A 20,549-nucleotide genomic window follows, 5' to 3' on the forward strand; every position below is an offset into this window, starting at 1 on the left:
ATGAAAAGTATCCAAAGCGTCTCAAACTCGCGTCATATGATGGCCGAGATCCGAAAGGGCAGAAAAAGTTTGCGGAACCTGTTTCCCTGCTCTAGATTCTGAACAAGCTGCAGAAACCTGAGTGCAGCTCAGGAGAGAAAAAGAAGGCAAAAACTATGACCCGCGGGTCAGGATTTTTTCCAAAAAATGAAAAGCATCCAAAGCATCTCGCGTCATATGATGCCCGAGATCCGAACGGGCAGAAAAAGTTTGTGGAACCTGTTTCCCTGCTCTAGATTCTGAACAAGCTGCAGAAACCTGAGTGCAGCAAAGGAGAGAAAAAGAAGGCAAAAACTGTGACCTGCGGGTCAGGATTTTTTCCAAAAAATGAAAAGTATCCAAAGTGTCTCAAACTCGCGTCATATGATGCCCGAGATCCGAAAGGGCAGAAAAAGTTTGCGGAACCTGTTTCCCTGTTCTAGATTCTGAACAAGCTGCAGAAACCTGAGTGCAGCTCAGGAGAGAAAAAGAAGGCAAAAACTGTGACCCGTGGGTCAGGATTTCTTCCAAAAAATGAAAAGTATCCAAAGCATCTCAAACTCGTGTCATATGATGCCCGAGATCCGAAAGGGCAGAAAAAGCTTAGAGAACCTGTTTCCCTGCTCTAGATTCTGAACAAGCTGCAGAAACCTGAGTGCAGTTCAGCAGAGAAAAAGAAGGCCAAAACTGTGACCCGCGGGTCAGGATTTTTTCCAAAAAATGAAGAGTATCCAAAGCGTCTCAAACTCGCGTCATATGATGCCCGAGATCCGAACGGGCAGAAAAAGTTTGCGGAACCTGTTTCCCTGCTCTAGATTCTGAACAAGCTGCAGAAACCTGAGTGCAGCTCAGGAGAGAAAAAGAAGGCAAAAACTGTGACCAGCGGGTCAGGATTTTTTTAAAAAAATGAAAAGTATCCAAAGCGTCTCAAACTCGCGTCATATGATGCCTGAGTTCCGAAAGGGCAGAAAAAGCTTGCGGAACCTGTTTCCCTGCTCTAGATTCTGAACAAGCTGCAGAAACCTGAGTGCAGCTCAGGAGAGAAAAAGAAGGCAAAAACTGTGACCCGCGGGTCAGGATTTTTTCCAAAAAATGAAAAGTATCCAAAGCGTCTCAAACTCGCGTCATATGATGCCCGAGATCCAAACGGGCAGAAATAGCTTGCGGAACCTGTTTCCCTGCTCTAGATTCTGAACAAGCTGCAGAAACCTGAGTGCAGCTCAGGAGAGAAAAAGAAGGCAAAAACTGTGACCCACGGGTCAGGATTTTTTCAAAAAAATGAAAAGTATCCAAAGCGTCTCAAACTCGCGTCATATGATGCCCGACATCCGAAAGGGCAGAAAAAGTTTGCGGAACCTGTTTCCCTGCTCTAGATTCTGAACAAGCTGCAGAAACCTGAGTGCAGCTCAGGAGAGAAAAAGAAGGCAAAAACTATGACCCGCGGGTCAGGATTTTTTCCAAAAAATGAAAAGTATCCAAAGCATCTCGCGTCATATGATGCCCGAGATCCGAACGGGCAGAAAAAGTTTGCGGAACCTGTTTCCCTGCTCTAGATTCTGAACAAGCTGCAGAAACCTGAGTGCAGCTCAGGAGAGAAAAAGAAGGCAAAAACTGTGACCAGCGGGTCAGGATTTTTTCAAAAAAATGAAAAGTATCCAAAGTGTCTCAAACTCGCGTCATATGATGCCTGAGATCCGAAAGGGCAGAAAAAGCTTGCGGAACCTGTTTCCCTGCTCTAGATTCTGAACAAGCTGCAGAAACCTGAGTGCAGCTCAGGAGAGAAAAAGAAGGCAAAAACTGTGACCCGCGGGTCAGGATTTTTTCCAAAAAATGAAAAGTATCCAAAGCGTCTCAAACTCGCGTCATATGATGCCCGAGATCCAAACGGGCAGAAATAGCTTGCGGAACCTGTTTCCCTGCTCTAGATTCTGAACAAGCTGCAGAAACCTGAGTGCAGCTCAGCAGAGAAAAAGATGGCAAAAACTGTGACCCGCGGGTCAGGATTTTTTCAAAAAAATGAAAAGTATCCAAAGTGTCTCAAACTCGCGTCATATGATGCCTGTGATCCAAAAGGGCAGAAAAAGCTTGCAGAACCTGTTTCCCTGCTCTAGATTCTGAACAAGCTGCAGAAACCTGAGTGCAGCAAAGGAGAGAAAAAGAAGGCAAAAACTGTGACCAGCGGGTCAGGATTTTTTCAAAAAAATGAAAAGTATCCAAAGCGTCTCAAACTCGCGTCATATGATGCCTGAGATCCGAAAGGGCAGAAAAAGCTTGCGGAACCTGTTTCCCTGCTCTAGATTCTGAACAAGCTGCAGAAACCTGAGTGCAGCTCAGGAGAGAAAAAGAAGGCAAAAACTGTGACCCGCGGGTCAGGATTTTTTCCAAAAAATGAAAAGTATCCAAAGTGTCTCAAACTCACGTCATATGATGCCCGAGATCCGAAAGGGCAGAAAAAGTTTGCGGAACCTGTTTCCCTGTTCTAGATTCTGAACAAGCTGCAGAAACCTGAGTGCAGCTCAGGAGAGAAAAAGAAGGCAAAAACTGTGACCCGCGGGTCAGGATTTTTTCCAAAAAAGGAAAAGTATCCAAAGTGTCTCAAACTAGCGTCATATGATGCCCGAGATCCGAAAGGGAAGAAAAAGGTTGCGGAACCTGTTTCCCTGCTCTAGATTCTGAACAAGCTGCAGAAACCTGAGTGCAGCTCAGGAGAGAAAAAGAAGGCAAAAACTGTGACCCGTGGGTCAGGATTTTTTCCAAAAAATGAAAAGTATCCAAAGCGTCTCAAACTCGTGTCATATGATGCCCGAGATCCGAAAGGGCAGAAAAAGCTTAGAGAACCTGTTTCCCTGCTCTAGATTCTGAACAAGCTGCAGAAACCTGAGTGCAGCTCAGCAGAGAAAAAGAAGGCCAAAACTGTGACCCGCGGGTCAGGATTTTTTCCAAAAAATGAAAAGTATCCAAAGCGTCTCAAACTCGCGTCATATGATGCCCGAGATCCGAAAGGGCAGAAAAAGTTTGCGGAACCTGTTTCCCTGCTCTAGATTCTGAACAAGCTGCAGAAACCTGAGAGCAGCTCAGGAGAGAAAAAGAAGGCCAAAACTGTGACCCGCGTGTCAGGATTTTTTCCAAAAAATGAAAAGTATCCAAAGCGTCTCAAACTCGCGTCATATGATGGCCGAGATCCGAAAGGGCAGAAAAAGTTTGCGGAACCTGTTTCCCTGCTCTAGATTCTGAACAAGCTGCAGAAACCTGAGTGCAGCTCAGGAGAGAAAAAGAAGGCAAAAACTATGACCCGCGGGTCAGGATTTTTTCCAAAAAATGAAAAGCATCCAAAGCATCTCGCGTCATATGATGCCCGAGATCCGAACGAGCAGAAAAAGTTTGCCGAACCTGTTTCCCTGCTCTAGATTCTGAACAAGCTGCAGAAACCTGAGTGCAGCTCAGGAGAGAAAAAGAAGGCAAAAGGTGTCGCGGGTCAGGATTTTTTTCAAAAAAATGAAAAGTATTCAAAGCGTCTCAAACTCGCGTCATATGATGCCCGAGATCCGAAAGGGCAGAAAAAGTTTGCGGAACCTGTTTCACTGCTCTAGATTCTGAACAAGCTGCAGAAACCTGAGTGCAGCTCAGGAGAGAAAAAGAAGGCAAAAACTGTGACCCGCGGGTCAGGATTTTTCCAAAAAATGGAAAGTATCCAAAGCGTCTGAAACTCGCGTCATATGATGCCCGAGATCCGAAAGGGCAGAAAAAGTTTGCCGAACCTGTTTCCCTGCTCTAGATTCTGAACAAGCTGCAGAAACCTGAGTGCAGCTCAGGAGAGAAAAAGAAGGCAAAAACTATGACCCGCGGGTCAGGACTTTTTCCAAAAAATGAAAAGTATCCAAAGCGTCTCAAACGCGCGTCATATGATGCCCGAGATCCGAAAGGGCAGAAAAAGTTTGCGGAACCTGTTTCCCTGCTCTAGATTCTGAACAAGCTGCAGAAACCTGAGTGCAGCAAAGGAGAGAAAAAGAAGGCAAAAACTGTGACCAGCGGGTCAGGATTTTTTCAAAAAAATGAAAAGTATCCAAAGCGTCTCAAACTCGCGTCATATGATGCCTGAGATCCGAAAGGGCAGAAAAAGCTTGCGGAACCTGTTTCCCTGCTCTAGATTCTGAACAAGCTGCAGAAACCTGAGTGCAGCTCAGGAGAGAAAAAGAAGGCAAAAACTGTGACCCGTGGGTCAGGATTTCTTCCAAAAAATGAAAAGTATCCAAAGTGTCTCAAACTCACGTCATATGATGCCCGAGATCCGAAAGGGCAGAAAAAGTTTGCGGAACCTGTTTCCCTGTTCTAGATTCTGAACAAGCTGCAGAAACCTGAGTGCAGCTCAGGAGAGAAAAAGAAGGCAAAAACTGTGACCCGTGGGTCAGGATTTCTTCCAAAAAATGAAAAGTATCCAAAGCATCTCAAACTCGTGTCATATGATGCCCGAGATCCGAAAGGGCAGAAAAAGCTTAGAGAACCTGTTTCCCTGCTCTAGATTCTGAACAAGCTGCAGAAACCTGAGTGCAGCTCAGGAGAGAAAAAGAAGGCAAAAACTGTGACCCGCGGGTCAGGATTTTTTCAAAAAAATGAAAAGTATTCAAAGCGTCTCAAACTCGCGTCATATGATGCCCGAGATCCGAAAGGGCAGAAAAAGTTTGCGGAACCTGTTTCCCAGCTCTAGATTCTGAATCAGCTGCAGAAACCTGAGTGCAGCTCAGGAGAGAAAAAGAAGGCAAAAACTATGACCCGCGGGTCAGGATTTTTTCCAAAAAATGAAAAGTATACAAAGCATCTCGCGTCATATGATGCCCGAGATCCGAACGGGCAGAAAAAGTTTGCCGAACCTGTTTCCATGCTCTAGATTCTGAACAAGCTGCAGAAACCTGAGTGCAGCTCAGGAGAGAAAAAGAAGGCCAAAACTGTGACCTGCGGGTCAGGATTTTTTCCAAAAAATGAAAAGTATCCAAAGCATCTCAAACTCGTGTCATATGATGCCCGAGATCCGAAAGGGCAGAAAAAGCTTAGAGAACCTGTTTCCCTGCTCTAGATTCTGAACAAGCTGCAGAAACCTGAGTGCAGTTCAGCAGAGAAAAAGAAGGCCAAAACTGTGACCCGCGGGTCAGGATTTTTTCCAAAAAATGAAAAGTATCCAAAGCGTCTCAAACTCGCGTCATATGATGCCCGAGATCCGAAAGGGCAGAAAAAGCTTGCGGAACCTGTTTCCCTGCTCTAGATTCTGAACAAGCTGCAGAAACCTGAGTGCAGCTCAGGAGAGAAAAAGAAGGCAAAAACTGTGACCCACGGGTCAGGATTTTTTCCAAAAAATGAAAAGTATCCAAAGTGTCTCAAACTAGCGTCATATGATGCCCGAGATCCGAAAGGGAAGAAAAAGTTTGCGGAACCTGTTTCCCTGCTCTAGATTCTGAACAAGCTGCAGAAACCTGAGTGCAGCTCAGGAGAGAAAAAGAAGGCAAAAACTGTGACCCGTGGGTCAGGATTTTTTCCAAAAAATGAAAAGTATCCAAAGCGTCTCAAACTCGTGTCATATGATGCCCGAGATCCGAAAGGGCAGAAAAAGTTTGCGGAACCTGTTTCCCTGCTCTAGATTCTGAACAAGCTGCAGAAACCTGAGAGCAGCTCAGGAGAGAAAAAGAAGGCAAAAACTATGACCCGCGGGTCAGGATTTTTTCCAAAAAATGAAAAGTATCCAAAGCATCTCGCGTCATATGATGCCCGAGATCCGAAAGGGCAGAAAAAGTTTGCGGAACCTGTTTCCCTGCTCTAGATTCTGAACAAGCTGCAGAAACCTGAGTGCAGCTCAGAAGAGAAAAAGAAGGCCAAAACTGTGACCCGCGTGTCAGGATTTTTTCCAAAAAATGAAAAGTATCCAAAGCGTCTCAAACTCGCGTCATATGATGGCCGAGATCCGAAAGGGCAGAAAAAGTTTGCGGAACCTGTTTCCCTGCTCTAGATTCTGAACAAGCTGCAGAAACCTGAGTGCAGCAAAGGAGAGAAAAAGAAGGCAAAAACTGTGACCTGCGGGTCAGGATTTTTTCCAAAAAATGAAAAGTATCCAAAGTGTCTCAAACTCGCGTCATATGATGCCCGAGATCCGAAAGGGCAGAAAAAGTTTGCGGAACCTGTTTCCCTGTTCTAGATTCTGAACAAGCTGCAGAAACCTGAGTGCAGCTCAGGAGAGAAAAAGAAGGCAAAAACTGTGACCCGTGGGTCAGGATTTCTTCCAAAAAATGAAAAGTATCCAAAGCATCTCAAACTCGTGTCATATGATGCCCGAGATCCGAAAGGGCAGAAAAAGCTTAGAGAACCTGTTTCCCTGCTCTAGATTCTGAACAAGCTGCAGAAACCTGAGTGCAGTTCAGCAGAGAAAAAGAAGGCCAAAACTGTGACCCGCGGGTCAGGATTTTTTCAAAAAATGAAGAGTATCCAAAGCGTCTCAAACTCGCGTCATATGATGCCCGAGATCCGAAAGGGCAGAAAAAGTTTGCGGAACCTGTTTCCCTGCTCTAGATTCTGAACAAGCTGCAGAAACCTGAGTGCAGCTAAGGAGAGAAAAAGATGGCAAAAACTGTGACCCGCGGGTCAGGATTTTTTCCAAAAAATGAAAAGTATCCAAAGCATCTCGCGTCATATGATGCCCGAGATCCGAACGGGCAGAAAAAGTTTGCGGAACCTGTTTCCCTGCTCTAGATTCTGAACAAGCTGCAGAAACCTGAGTGCAGCTCAGGAGAGAAAAAGAAGGCAAAAACTGTGACCAGCGGGTCAGGATTTTTTTTAAAAAATGAAAAGTATCCAAAGCGTCTCAAACTCGCGTCATATGATGCCTGAGTTCCGAAAGGGCAGAAAAAGCTTGCGGAACCTGTTTCCCTGCTCTAGATTCTGAACAAGCTGCAGAAACCTGAGTGCAGCTCAGGAGAGAAAAAGAAGGCAAAAACTGTGACCCGCGGGTCAGGATTTTTTCCAAAAAATGAAAAGTATCCAAAGCGTCTCAAACTCGCGTCATATGATGCCCGAGATCCAAACGGGCAGAAATAGCTTGCGGAACCTGTTTCCCTGCTCTAGATTCTGAACAAGCTGCAGAAACCTGAGTGCAGCTCAGGAGAGAAAAAGAAGGCAAAAACTGTGACCCACGGGTCAGGATTTTTTCAAAAAAATGAAAAGTATCCAAAGCGTCTCAAACTCGCGTCATATGATGCCCGAGATCCGAAAGGGCAGAAAAAGTTTGCCGAACCTGTTTCCCTGCTCTAGATTCTGAACAAGCTGCAGAAACCTGAGTGCAGCTCAGGAGAGAAAAAGAAGGCAAAAGATTTTTTCCAAAAAATGAAAAGTATCCAAAGCGTCTCAAACGCGCGTCATATGATGCCCGAGATCCGAAAGGTCAGAAAAAGTTTGCGGAACCTGTTTCCCTGCTCTAGATTCTGAACAAGCTGCAGAAACCTGAGTGCAGCTCAGGAGAGAAAAAGAAGGCAAAATGTGTCGCGGGTTAGGATTTTTTTCAAAAAAATGAAAAGTATTCAAAGCGTCTCAAACTCGCGTCATATGATGCCCGACATCCGAAAGGGCAGAAAAAGTTTGCGGAACCTGTTTCCCTGCTCTAGATTCTGAACAAGCTGCAGAAACCTGAGTGCAGCTCAGGAGAGAAAAAGAAGGCAAAAACTATGACCCGCGGGTCAGGATTTTTTCCAAAAAATGAAAAGTATCCAAAGCATCTCGCGTCATATGATGCCCGAGATCCGAACGGGCAGAAAAAGTTTGCGGAACCTGTTTCCCTGCTCTAGATTCTGAACAAGCTGCAGAAACCTGAGTGCAGCTCAGGAGAGAAAAAGAAGGCAAAAACTGTGACCAGCGGGTCAGGATTTTTTCAAAAAAATGAAAAGTATCCAAAGTGTCTCAAACTCGCGTCATATGATGCCTGAGATCCGAAAGGGCAGAAAAAGCTTGCGGAACCTGTTTCCCTGCTCTAGATTCTGAACAAGCTGCAGAAACCTGAGTGCAGCTCAGGAGAGAAAAAGAAGGCAAAAACTGTGACCCGCGGGTCAGGATTTTTTCCAAAAAATGAAAAGTATCCAAAGCGTCTCAAACTCGCGTCATATGATGCCCGAGATCCAAACGGGCAGAAATAGCTTGCGGAACCTGTTTCCCTGCTCTAGATTCTGAACAAGCTGCAGAAACCTGAGTGCAGCTCAGCAGAGAAAAAGATGGCAAAAACTGTGACCCGCGGGTCAGGATTTTTTCAAAAAAATGAAAAGTATCCAAAGTGTCTCAAACTCGCGTCATATGATGCCTGTGATCCAAAAGGGCAGAAAAAGCTTGCAGAACCTGTTTCCCTGCTCTAGATTCTGAACAAGCTGCAGAAACCTGAGTGCAGCTCAGGAGAGAAAAAGAAGGCAAAAACTGTGACCCACGGGTCAGGATTTTTTCAAAAAAATGAAAAGTATCCAAAGCGTCTCAAACTCGCGTCATATGATGCCCGAGATCCGAAAGGGCAGAAAAAGTTTGCCGAACCTGTTTCCCTGCTCTAGATTCTGAACAAGCTGCAGAAACCTGAGTGCAGCTCAGGAGAGAAAAAGAAGGCAAAAGATTTTTTCCAAAAAATGAAAAGTATCCAAAGCGTCTCAAACGCGCGTCATATGATGCCCGAGATCCGAAAGGGCAGAAAAAGTTTGCGGAACCTGTTTCCCTGCTCTAGATTCTGAACAAGCTGCAGAAACCTGAGTGCAGCTCAGGAGAGAAAAAGAAGGCAAAAGGTGTCGCGGGTCAGGATTTTTTTCAAAAAAATGAAAAGTATTCAAAGCGTCTCAAACTCGCGTCATATGATGCCCAAGATCCGAAAGGGTAGAAAAAGTTTGCGGAACCTGTTTCGCTGCTCTAGATTCTGAACAAGCTGCAGAAACCTGAGTGCAGCTCAGGAGAGAAAAAGAAGGCAAAAACTGTGACCCGCGGGTCAGGATTTTTTCCAAAAAATGAATAGTATCCAAAGCGTCTCAAACTCGCATCATATGATGCCCGAGATCCGAAAGGGCAGAAAAAGTTTGCCGAACCTGTTTCCCTGCTCTAGATTCTGAACAAGCTGCAGAAACCTGAGTGCAGCTCAGCAGAGAAAAAGAAGGCAAAAGGTGTCACGGGTCAGGATTTCTTTCAAAAAAATGAAAAGTATCCAAAGCGTCTCAAACTCACGTCATATGATGCCCGAGATCCGAAAGGGCAGAAAAAGTTTGCGGAACCTGTTTCCCTGCTCTAGATTCTGAACAAGCTGCAGAAACCTGAGTGCAGCTCAGGAGAGAAAAAGAAGGCAAAAACTGTGACCAGCGGGTCAGGATTTTTTCAAAAAAATGAAAAGTATCCAAAGCATCTCAAACTCGCGTCATATGATGCCTGAGATCCGAAAGGGCAGAAAAAGCTTGCGGAACCTGTTTCCCTGCTCTAGATTCTGAACAAGCTGCAGAAACCTGAGGGCAGCTCAGGAGAGAAAAAGAAGGCCAAAACTGTGACCCGCGGGTCAGGATTTTTTCCAAAAAATGAAAAGTATCCAAAGCGTCTCAAACTCGCGTCATATGATGCCCGAGATCCGAAAGGGCAGAAAAAGTTTGCGGAACCTGTTTCCCTGCTCTAGATTCTGAACAAGCTGCAGAAACCTGAGTGCAGCTCAGGAGAGAAAAAGAAGGCAAAAACTATGACCCGCGGGTCAGGATTTTTTCCAAAAAATGAAAAGTATCCAAAGCATCTCGCGTCATATGATGCCCGAGATCCGAACGGGCAGAAAAAGTTTGCCGAACCTGTTTCCATGCTCTAGATTCTGAACAAGCTGCAGAAACCTGAGTGCAGCTCAGGAGAGAAAAAGAAGGCAAAAACTGTGACCTGCGGGTCAGGATTTTTTCCAAAAAATGAAAAGTATCCAAAGCATCTCAAACTCGTGTCATATGATGCCCGAGATCCGAAAGGGCAGAAAAAGCTTAGAGAACCTGTTTCCCTGCTCTAGATTCTGAACAAGCTGCAGAAACCTGAGTGCAGTTCAGCAGAGAAAAAGAAGGCCAAAACTGTGACCCGCGGGTCAGGATTTTTTCCAAAAAATGAAAAGTATCCAAAGCGTCTCAAACTCGCGTCATATGATGCCCGAGATCCGAAAGGGCAGAAAAAGCTTGCGGAACCTGTTTCCCTGCTCTAGATTCTGAACAAGCTGCAGAAACCTGAGTGCAGCTCAGGAGAGAAAAAGAAGGCAAAAACTGTGACCCGCGGGTCAGGATTTTTTCCAAAAAATGAAAAGTATCCAAAGTGTCTCAAACTAGCGTCATATGATGCCCGAGATCCGAAAGGGAAGAAAAAGTTTGCGGAACCTGTTTCCCTGCTCTAGATTCTGAACAAGCTGCAGAAACCTGAGTGCAGCTCAGGAGAGAAAAAGAAGGCAAAAACTGTGACCCGTGGGTCAGGATTTTTTCCAAAAAATGAAAAGTATCCAAAGCGTCTCAAACTCGTGTCATATGATGCCCGAGATCCGAAAGGGCAGAAAAAGTTTGCGGAACCTGTTTCCCTGCTCTAGATTCTGAACAAGCTGCAGAAACCTGAGAGCAGCTCAGGAGAGAAAAAGAAGGCAAAAACTATGACCCGCGGGTCAGGATTTTTTCCAAAAAATGAAAAGTATCCAAAGCATCTCGCGTCATATGATGCCCGAGATCCGAAAGGGCAGAAAAAGTTTGCGGAACCTGTTTCCCTGCTCTAGATTCTGAACAAGCTGCAGAAACCTGAGTGCAGCTCAGCAGAGAAAAAGAAGGCAAAAGGTGTCACGGGTCAGGATTTCTTTCAAAAAAATGAAAAGTATCCAAAGCGTCTCAAACTCACGTCATATGATGCCCGAGATCCGAAAGGGCAGAAAAAGTTTGCGGAACCTGTTTCCCTGCTCTAGATTCTGAACAAGCTGCAGAAACCTGAGTGCAGCTCAGGAGAGAAAAAGAAGGCAAAAACTGTGACCAGCGGGTCAGGATTTTTTCAAAAAAATGAAAAGTATCCAAAGCGTCTCAAACTCGCGTCATATGATGCCTGAGATCCGAAAGGGCAGAAAAAGCTTGCGGAACCTGTTTCCCTGCTCTAGATTCTGAACAAGCTGCAGAAACCTGAGGGCAGCTCAGGAGAGAAAAAGAAGGCCAAAACTGTGACCCGCGGGTCAGGATTTTTTCCAAAAAATGAAAAGTATCCAAAGCGTCTCAAACTCGCGTCATATGATGCCCGAGATCCGAAAGGGCAGAAAAAGTTTGCGGAACCTGTTTCCCTGCTCTAGATTCTGAACAAGCTGCAGAAACCTGAGTGCAGCTCAGGAGAGAAAAAGAAGGCAAAAACTATGACCCGCGGGTCAGGATTTTTTCCAAAAAATGAAAAGTATCCAAAGCATCTCGCGTCATATGATGCCCGAGATCCGAACGGGCAGAAAAAGTTTGCCGAACCTGTTTCCATGCTCTAGATTCTGAACAAGCTGCAGAAACCTGAGTGCAGCTCAGGAGAGAAAAAGAAGGCAAAAACTGTGACCTGCGGGTCATGATTTTTTCCAAAAAATGAAAAGTATCCAAAGCATCTCAAACTCGTGTCATATGATGCCCGAGATCTGAAAGGGCAGAAAAAGCTTAGAGAACCTGTTTCCCTGCTCTAGATTCTGAACAAGCTGCAGAAACCTGAGTGCAGTTCAGCAGAGAAAAAGAAGGCCAAAACTGTGACCCGCGGGTCAGGATTTTTTCCAAAAAATGAAAAGTATCCAAAGCGTCTCAAACTCGCGTCATATGATGCCCGAGATCCGAAAGGGCAGAAAAAGCTTGCGGAACCTGTTTCCCTGCTCTAGATTCTGAACAAGCTGCAGAAACCTGAGTGCAGCTCAGGAGAGAAAAAGAAGGCAAAAACTGTGACCCGCGGGTCAGGATTTTTTCCAAAAAATGAAAAGTATCCAAAGTGTCTCAAACTAGCGTCATATGATGCCCGAGATCCGAAAGGGAAGAAAAAGTTTGCGGAACCTGTTTCCCTGCTCTAGATTCTGAACAAGCTGCAGAAACCTGAGTGCAGCTCAGGAGAGAAAAAGAAGGCAAAAACTGTGACCCGTGGGTCAGGATTTTTTCAAAAAAATGAAAAGTATCCAAAGCGTCTCAAACTCGTGTCATATGATGCCCGAGATCCGAAAGGGCAGAAAAAGTTTGCGGAACCTGTTTCCCTGCTCTAGATTCTGAACAAGCTGCAGAAACCTGAGAGCAGCTCAGGAGAGAAAAAGAAGGCAAAAACTATGACCCGCGGGTCAGGATTTTTTCCAAAAAATGAAAAGTATCCAAAGCATCTCGCGTCATATGATGCCCGAGATCCGAAAGGGCAGAAAAAGTTTGCGGAACCTGTTTCCCTGCTCTAGATTCTGAACAAGCTGCAGAAACCTGAGTGCAGCTCAGAAGAGAAAAAGAAGGCCAAAACTGTGACCCGCGGGTCAGGATTTTTTCCAAAAAATGAAAAGTATCCAAAGCATCTCAAACTCGCATCATATGATGGCCGAGATCCGAAAGGGCAGAAAAAGTTTGCGGAACCTGTTTCCCTGCTCTAGATTCTGAACAAGCTGCAGAAACCTGAGTGCAGCTCAGGAGAGAAAAAGAAGGCAAAAGATTTTTTCAAAAAAATGAAAAGTATCCAAAGCGTCTCAAACGCGCGTCATATGATGCCCGAGATCCGAAAGGGCAGAAAAAGTTTGCGGAACCTGTTTCCCTGCTCTAGATTCTGAACAAGCTGCAGAAACCTGAGTGCAGCTCAGCAGAGAAAAAGAAGGCAAAAACTGTGACCCGCGGGTCAGGATTTTTTCCAAAAAATGAAAAGTATCCAAAGTGTCTCAAACTCGCGTCATATGATGCCCGAGATCCGAAAGGGCAGAAAAAGTTTGCGGAACCTGTTTCCATGCTCTAGATTCTGAACAAGCTGCAGAAACCTGAGTGCAGCTCAGGAGAGAAATAGAAGGCAAAAACTGTGACCCGCGGGTCAGGATTTTTTCCAAAAAATGAAAAGTATCCAAAGCGTCTCAAACTCGCGTCATATGATGCCCGAGATCCGAAAGGGCAGAAAAAGTTTGCGGAACCTGTTTCCCTGCTCTAGATTCTGAACAAGCTGCAGAAACCTGAGTGCAGCTCAGGAGAGAAAAAGAAGGCAAAAGGTGTCGGGGGTCAGGATTTTTTTCAAAAAAATGAAAAGTATTCAAAGCGTCTCAAACTCGCGTCATATGATGCCCGTGATCCGAAAGGGCAGAAAAAGTTTGCCGAACCTGTTTCCCTGCTCTAGATTCTGAACAAGCTGCAGAAACCTGAGTGCAGCTCAGGAGAGAAAAAGAAGGCAAAAAATGTGACCCGCGGGTCAGGATTTTTTCCAAAAAATGAAAAGTATCCAAAGCGTCTCAAACGCGCGTCATATGATGCCCGATATCCGAAAGGGCAGAAAAAGTTTGCGGAACCTGTTTCCCTGCTCTAGATTCTGAACAAGCTGCAGAAACCTGAGTGCAGCTCAGGAGAGAAAAAGAAGGCAAAAGGTGTCGCGGGTCAGGATTTTTTCAAAGAAATGAAAAGTATCCAAAGTGTCTCAAACTCGCATCATATGATGCCCGAGATCCAAAAGGGCAGAAAAAGTTTGCGGAACCTGTTTCCCTGCTCTAGATTCTGAACAAGCTGCAGAAACCTGAGTGCAGCTCAGGAGAGAAAAAGAAGGCAAAAGGTTTCGCGGGTCAGGTTTTTTTCCAAAAACTGAAAAGTATCCAAAGCATCTCGCGTCATATGATGCCCGAGATCCGAACGGGCAGAAAAAGTTTGCGGAACCTGTTTCCCTGCTCTAGATTCTGAACAAGCTGCAGAAACCTGAGTGCAGCTCAGGAGAGAAAAAGAAGGCAAAAACTGTGACCCGCGGGTCAGGATTTTTTCCAAAAAATGAAAAGTATCCAAAGCGTCTCAAACGCGCGTCATATGATGCCCGATATCCGAAAGGGCAGAAAAAGTTTGCGGAACCTGTTTCCCTGCTCTAGATTCTGAACAAGCTGCAGAAACCTGAGGGCAGCTCAGGAGAGAAAAAGAAGGCAAAAGGTGTCGGGGGTCAGGATTTTTTTCAAAAAAATGAAAAGTATTCAAAGCGTCTCAAACTCGCGTCATATGATGCCCGCGATCCGAAAGGGCAGAAAAAGTTTGCCGAACCTGTTTCCCTGCTCTAGATTCTGAACAAGCTGCAGAAACCTGAGTGCAGCTCAGGAGAGAAAAAGAAGGCAAAAACTGTGACCCGCGGGTTAGGATTTTTTCCAAAAAATGAAAAGTATCCAAAGCATCTCAAACTCGCGTCATATGATGCCCGAGATCCGAAAGGGCAGAAATAGCTTGCGGAACCTGTTTCCCTGCTCTAGATTCTGAACAAGCTGCAGAAACCTGAGTGCAGCTCAGGAGAGAAAAAGAAGGCAAAAACTGTGACCCGCGGGTCAGGATTTTTTCCAAAAAATGAAAAGTATCCAAACCGTCTCAAACTCGCGTCATATGATGCCTGAGATCCGAAAGGGCAGAAAAAGTTTGCGGAACCTGTTTCCCTGCTCTAGATTCTGAACAAGCTGCAGAAACCTGAGTGCAGCTCAGGAGAGAAAAAGAAGGCAAAAGGTGTCGCGGGTCAGGATTTCTTCAAAGAAATGAAAAGTATCCAAAGTGTCTCAAACTCGCGTCATATGATGCCTGAGATCCAAAAGGGCAGAAAAAGCTTGCAGAACCTGTTTCCCTGCTCTAGATTCTGAACAAGCTGCAGAAACCTGAGTGCAGCTCAGGAGAGAAAAAGAAGGCAAAAGGTGTCGCGGGTCAGGATTTTTTCAAAGAAATGAAAAGTATCCAAAGTGTCTCAAACTCGCATCATATGATGCCCGAGATCCGAAAGGGCAGAAAAAGTTTGCAGAACCTGTTTCCCTGCTCTAGATTCTGAACAAGCTGCAGAAACCTGAGTGCAGCTCAGCAGAGAAAAAGAAGGCAAAAGGTTTCGCGGGTCAGGTTTTTTTCCAAAAAATGAAAAGTATCCAAAGCATCTCGTGTCATATGATGCCCGAGATCCGAAAGGGCAGAAAAAGTTTGCGGAACCTGTTTCCCTGCTCTAGATTCTGAACAAGCTGCAGAAACCTGAGTGCAGCTCAGGAGAGAAAAAGAAGGCAAAAACTGTGACCCGCGGGTCAGGATTTTTTCCAAAAAATGAAAAGTATCCAAAGCGTCTCAAACTCGCGTCATATGATGCCCGAGATCCGAAAGGGCAGAAAAAGTTTGCCGAACCTGTTTCCCTGCTCTAGATTCTGAACAAGCTGCAGAAACCTGAGTGCAGCTCAGGAGAGAAAAAGAAGGCAAAAACTGTGACCCGCGGGTCAGGATTTTTTCCAAAAAATGAAAAGTATCCAAAGCGTCTCAAACTCGCGTCATATGATGCCCGAGATCCGAAAGGGCAGAAAAAGTTTGCCGAACCTGTTTCCCTGCTCTAGATTCTGAACAAGCTGCAGAAACCTGAGTGCAGCTCAGGAGAGAAATAGAAGGCAAAAACTGTGACCCGCGGGTCAGGATTTTTTCCAAAAAATGAAAAGAATCCAAAGCGTCTCAAACTCGCGTCATATCATGCCCGAGATACGAAAGGGCAGAAAAAGTTTGCGGAACCTGTTTCCCTGCTCTAGATTCTGAACAAGCTGCAGAAACCTGAGTGCAGCTCAGGAGAGAAAAAGAAGGCAAAAACTGTGACCAACAGGTCAGGATATTTTCAAAAAAATGAAAAGTATCCAAAGCGTCTCAAACTCGCGTCATATGATGCCCGAGATCAGAAAGGGCAGAAATAGCTTGCGGAACCTGTTTCCCTGCTCTAGATTCTGAACAAGCTGCGGAAACCTGAGTGCAGCTCAGGAGAGAAAAAGAAGGCAAAAGATTTTTTCAAAAAAATGAAAAGTATCCAAAGCGTCTCAAACGCGCGTCATATGATGCCCGATATCCGAAAGGGCAGAAAAAGTTTGCCGAACCTGTTTCCCTGCTCTAGATTCTGAACAAGCTGCAGAAACCTGAGTGCAGCTCAGCAGAGAAAAAGAAAGCAAAAACTGTGACCCGCGGGTCAGGATTTTTTGCAAAAAATGAAAAGTATCCAAAGTGTCTCAAACTCGCGTCATATGATGCCCGAGATCCGAAAGGGCAGAAAAAGTTTGCGGAACCTGTTTCCCTGCTCTAGATTCTGAACAAGCTGCAGAAACCTGAGTGCAGCTCAGGAGAGAAAAAGAAGGCAAAAGGTGTCGGGGGTCAGGATTTTTTTCAAAAAAATGAAAAGTATTCAAAGCGTCTCAAACTCGCGTCATATGATGCCCGCGATCCGAAAGGGCAGAAAAAGTTTGCCGAACCTGTTTCCCTGCTCTAGATTCTGAACAAGCTGCAGAAACCTGAGTGCAGCTCAGGAGAGAAAAAGAAGGCAAAAACTGTGACCCGCGGGTCAGGATTTTTTCCAAAAAATGAAAAGTATCCAAAGCATCTCAAACTCGCGTCATATGATGCCCGAGATCCGAAAGGGCAGAAATAGCTTGCGGAACCTGTTTCCCTGCTCTAGATTCTGAACAAGCTGCAGAAACCTGAGTGCAGCTCAGGAGAGAAAAAGAAGGCAAAAACTGTGACCCGCGGGTCAGGATTTTTTCCAAAAAATGAAAAGTATCCAAAGCGTCTCAAACTCGCTTAATATGATGCCTGAGATCTGAAAGGGCAGAAAAAGTTTTCGGAACCTGTTTCCCTGCTCTAGATTCTGAACAAGCTGCAGAAACCTGAGTGCAGCTCAGGAGAGAAAAAGAAGGCAAAAGGTTTCGCGGGACAGGTTTTTTTCCAAAAACTGAAAAGTATCCAAAGCATCTTGCGTCATATGATGCCCGAGATCCGAAAGGGCAGAAAAAGTTTGCGGAACCTGTTTCCCTGCTCTAGATTCTGAACAAGCTGCAGAAACCTGAGTGCAGCTCAGGAGAGAAAAAGAAGGCAAAAGGTTTCGCGGGACAGGTTTTTTTCCAAAAACTGAAAAGTATCCAAAGCATCTTGCGTCATATGATGCCCGAGATCCGAAAGGGCAGAAAAAGTTTGCGGAACCTGTTTCCCTGCTCTAGATTCTGAACAAGCTGCAGAAACCTGAGTGCAGCTCAGGAGAGAAAAAGAAGGCAAAAGGTTTCGCGGGTCAGGTTTTTTTCCAAAAACTGAAAAGTATCCAAAGCATCTCGCGTCATATGATGCCCGAGATCCGAACGGGCAGAAAAAGTTTGCGGAACCTGTTTCCCTGCTCTAGATTCTGAACAAGCTGCAGAAACCTGAGTGCAGCTCAGGAGAGAAAAAGAAGGCAAAAACTGTGACCCGCGGGTCAGGATTTTTTCCAAAAAATGAAAAGTATCCAAAGCGTCTCAAACGTGCGTCATATGATGCCCGATATCCGAAAGGGCAGAAAAAGTTTGCGGAACCTGTTTCCCTGCTCTAGATTCTGAACAAGCTGCAGAAACCTGAGTGCAGCTCAGGAGAGAAAAAGAAGGCAAAAGGTGTCGCGGGTCAGGATTTTTTTCAAAAAAATGAAAAGTATCCAAAGCGTCTCAAACTCGCGTCATATGATGCCCGAGATCCGAAAGGGCAGAAAAAGTTTGCCGAACCTGTTTCCCTGCTCTAGATTCTGAACAAGCTGCAGAAACCTGAGTGCAGCTCAGGAGAGAAAAAGAAGGCAAAAACTGTGACCCGCGGGTCAGGATTTTTTCCAAAAAATGAAAAGAATCCAAAGCGTCTCAAACTCGCGTCATATGATGCCCGAGATACGAAAGGGCAGAAAAAGTTTGCGGAACCTGTTTCCCTGCTCTAGATTCTGAACAAGCTGCAGAAACCTGAGTGCAGCTCAGGAGAGAAAAAGAAGGCAAAAACTGTGACCAACAGGTCAGGATTTTTTCAAAAAAATGAAAAGTATCCAAAGCGTCTCAAACTCGCGTCATATGATGCCCGAGATCCGAAAGGGCAGAAAAAGTTTGCGGAACCTGTTTCCCTGCTCTAGATTCTGAACAAGCTGCAGAAACCTGAGTGCAGCTCAGGAGAGAAAAAGAAGGCAAAAGGTGTCGCGGGTCAGGATTTTTTTCAAAAAAATGAAAAGTATCCAAAGCGTCTCAAACTCGCGTCATATGATGTCCGAGATCCGAAAGGGCAGAAATAGCTTGCGGAACCTGTTTCCCTGCTCTAGATTCTGAACAAGCTGCGGAAACCTGAGTGCAGCTCAGGAGAGAAAAAGAAGGCAAAAGATTTTTTCAAAAAAATGAAAAGTATCCAAAGCGTCTCAAACGCGCGTCATATGATGCCCGATATCCGAAAGGGCAGAAAAAGTTTGCGGAACCTGTTTCCCTGCTCTAGATTCTGAACAAGCTGCAGAAACCTGAGTGCAGCTCAGCAGAGAAAAAGCAGGCAAAAACTGTGACCCGCGGGTCAGGATTTTTTCCAAAAAATGAAAAGTATCCAAAGTGTCTCAAACTCGCGTCATATGATGCCCGAGATCCGAAAGGGCAGAAAAAGTTTGCGGAACCTGTTTCCATGCTCTAGATTCTGAACAAGCTGCAGAAACCTGAGTGCAGCTCAGGAGAGAAATAGAAGGCAAAAACTGTGACCCGCTGGTCAGGATTTTTTCCAAAAAATGAAAAGTATCCAAAGCGTCTCAAACTCGCGTCATATGATGCCCGAGATCCGAAAGGGCAGAAAAAGTTTGCGGAACCTGTTTCCCTGCTCTAGATTCTGAACAAGCTGCAGAAACCTGAGTGCAGCTCAGGAGAGAAAAAGAAGGCAAAAGGTGTCGGGGGTCAGGATTTTTTTCAAAAAAATGAAAAGTATTCAAAGCGTCTCAAACTCGCATCATATGATGCCCGCGATCCGAAAGGGCAGAAAAAGTTTGCCGAACCTGTTTCCCTGCTCTAGATTCTGAACAAGCTGCAGAAACCTGAGTGCAGCTCAGGAGAGAAAAAGAAGGCAAAAACTGTGACCCGCGGGTCAGGAATTTTCCAAAAAATGAAAAGTATCCAAACCGTCTCAAACTCGCGTCATATGATGCCTGAGATCCGAAAGGGCAGAAAAAGTTTGCGGAACCTGTTTCCCTGCTCTAGATTCTGAACAAGCTGCAGAAACCTGAGTGCAGCTCAGGAGAGAAAAAGAAGGCAAAAGGTGTCGCGGGTCAGGATTTTTTCAAAGAAATGAAAAGTATCCAAAGTGTCTCAAACTCGCATCATATGATGCCCGAGATCCGAAAGGGCAGAAAAAGTTTGCGGAACCTGTTTCCCTGCTCTAGATTCTGAACAAGCTGCAGAAACCTGAGTGCAGCTCAGGAGAGAAAAAGAAGGCAAAAGGTTTCGCGGGTCAGGTTTTTTTCCAAAAACTGAAAAGTATCCAAAGCATCTCGCGTCATATGATGCCCGAGATCCGAACGGGCAGAAAAAGTTTGCGGAACCTGTTTCCCTGCTCTAGATTCTGAACAAGCTGCAGAAACCTGAGTGCAGCTCAGGAGAGAAAAAGAAGGCAAAAACTGTGACCCGCGGGTCAGGATTTTTTCCAAAAAATGAAAAGTATCCAAAGCGTCTCAAACGCGCGTCATATGATGCCCGATATCCGAAAGGGCAGAAAAAGTTTGCGGAACCTGTTTCCCTGCTCTAGATTCTGAACAAGCTGCAGAAACCTGAGTGCAGCTCAGGAGAGAAAAAGAAGGCAAAAGGTGTCGGGGGTCAGGATTTTTTTCAAAAAAATGAAAAGTATTCAAAGCGTCTCAAACTCGCGTCATATGATGCCCGCGATCCGAAAGGGCAGAAAAAGTTTGCCGAACCTGTTTCCCTGCTCTAGATTCTGAACAAGCTGCAGAAACCTGAGTGCAGCTCAGGAGAGAAAAAGAAGGCAAAAACTGTGACCCGCGGGTCAGGATTTTTTCCAAAAAATGAAAAGTATCCAAAGCATCTCAAACTCGCGTCATATGATGCCCGAGATCCGAAAGGGCAGAAATAGCTTGCGGAACCTGTTTCCCTGCTCTAGATTCTGAACAAGCTGCAGAAACCTGAGTGCAGCTCAGGAGAGAAAAAGAAGGCAAAAACTGTGACCCGCGGGTCAGGATTTTTTCCAAAAAATGAAAAGTATCCAAACCGTCTCAAACTCGCGTCATATGATGCCTGAGATCCGAAAGGGCAGAAAAAGTTTGCGGAACCTGTTTCCCTGCTCTAGATTCTGAACAAGCTGCAGAAACCTGAGTGCAGCTCAGGAGAGAAAAAGAAGGCAAAAGGTGTCGCGGGTCAGGATTTTTTCAAAGAAATGAAAAGTATCCAAAGTGTCTCAAACTCGCGTCATATGATGCCTGAGATCCAGAAGGGCAGAAAAAGCTTGCAGAACCTGTTTCCCTGCTCTAGATTCTGAACAAGCTGCAGAAACCTGAGTGCAGCTCAGGAGAGAAAAAGAAGGCAAAAACTGTGACCCACGGGTCAAGATTTTTTCAAA

This window comes from Rhineura floridana, chromosome 3 (genome assembly GCF_030035675.1).
Source record: "Rhineura floridana isolate rRhiFlo1 chromosome 3, rRhiFlo1.hap2, whole genome shotgun sequence".
Lineage (NCBI taxonomy): Eukaryota > Metazoa > Chordata > Lepidosauria > Squamata > Rhineuridae > Rhineura > Rhineura floridana.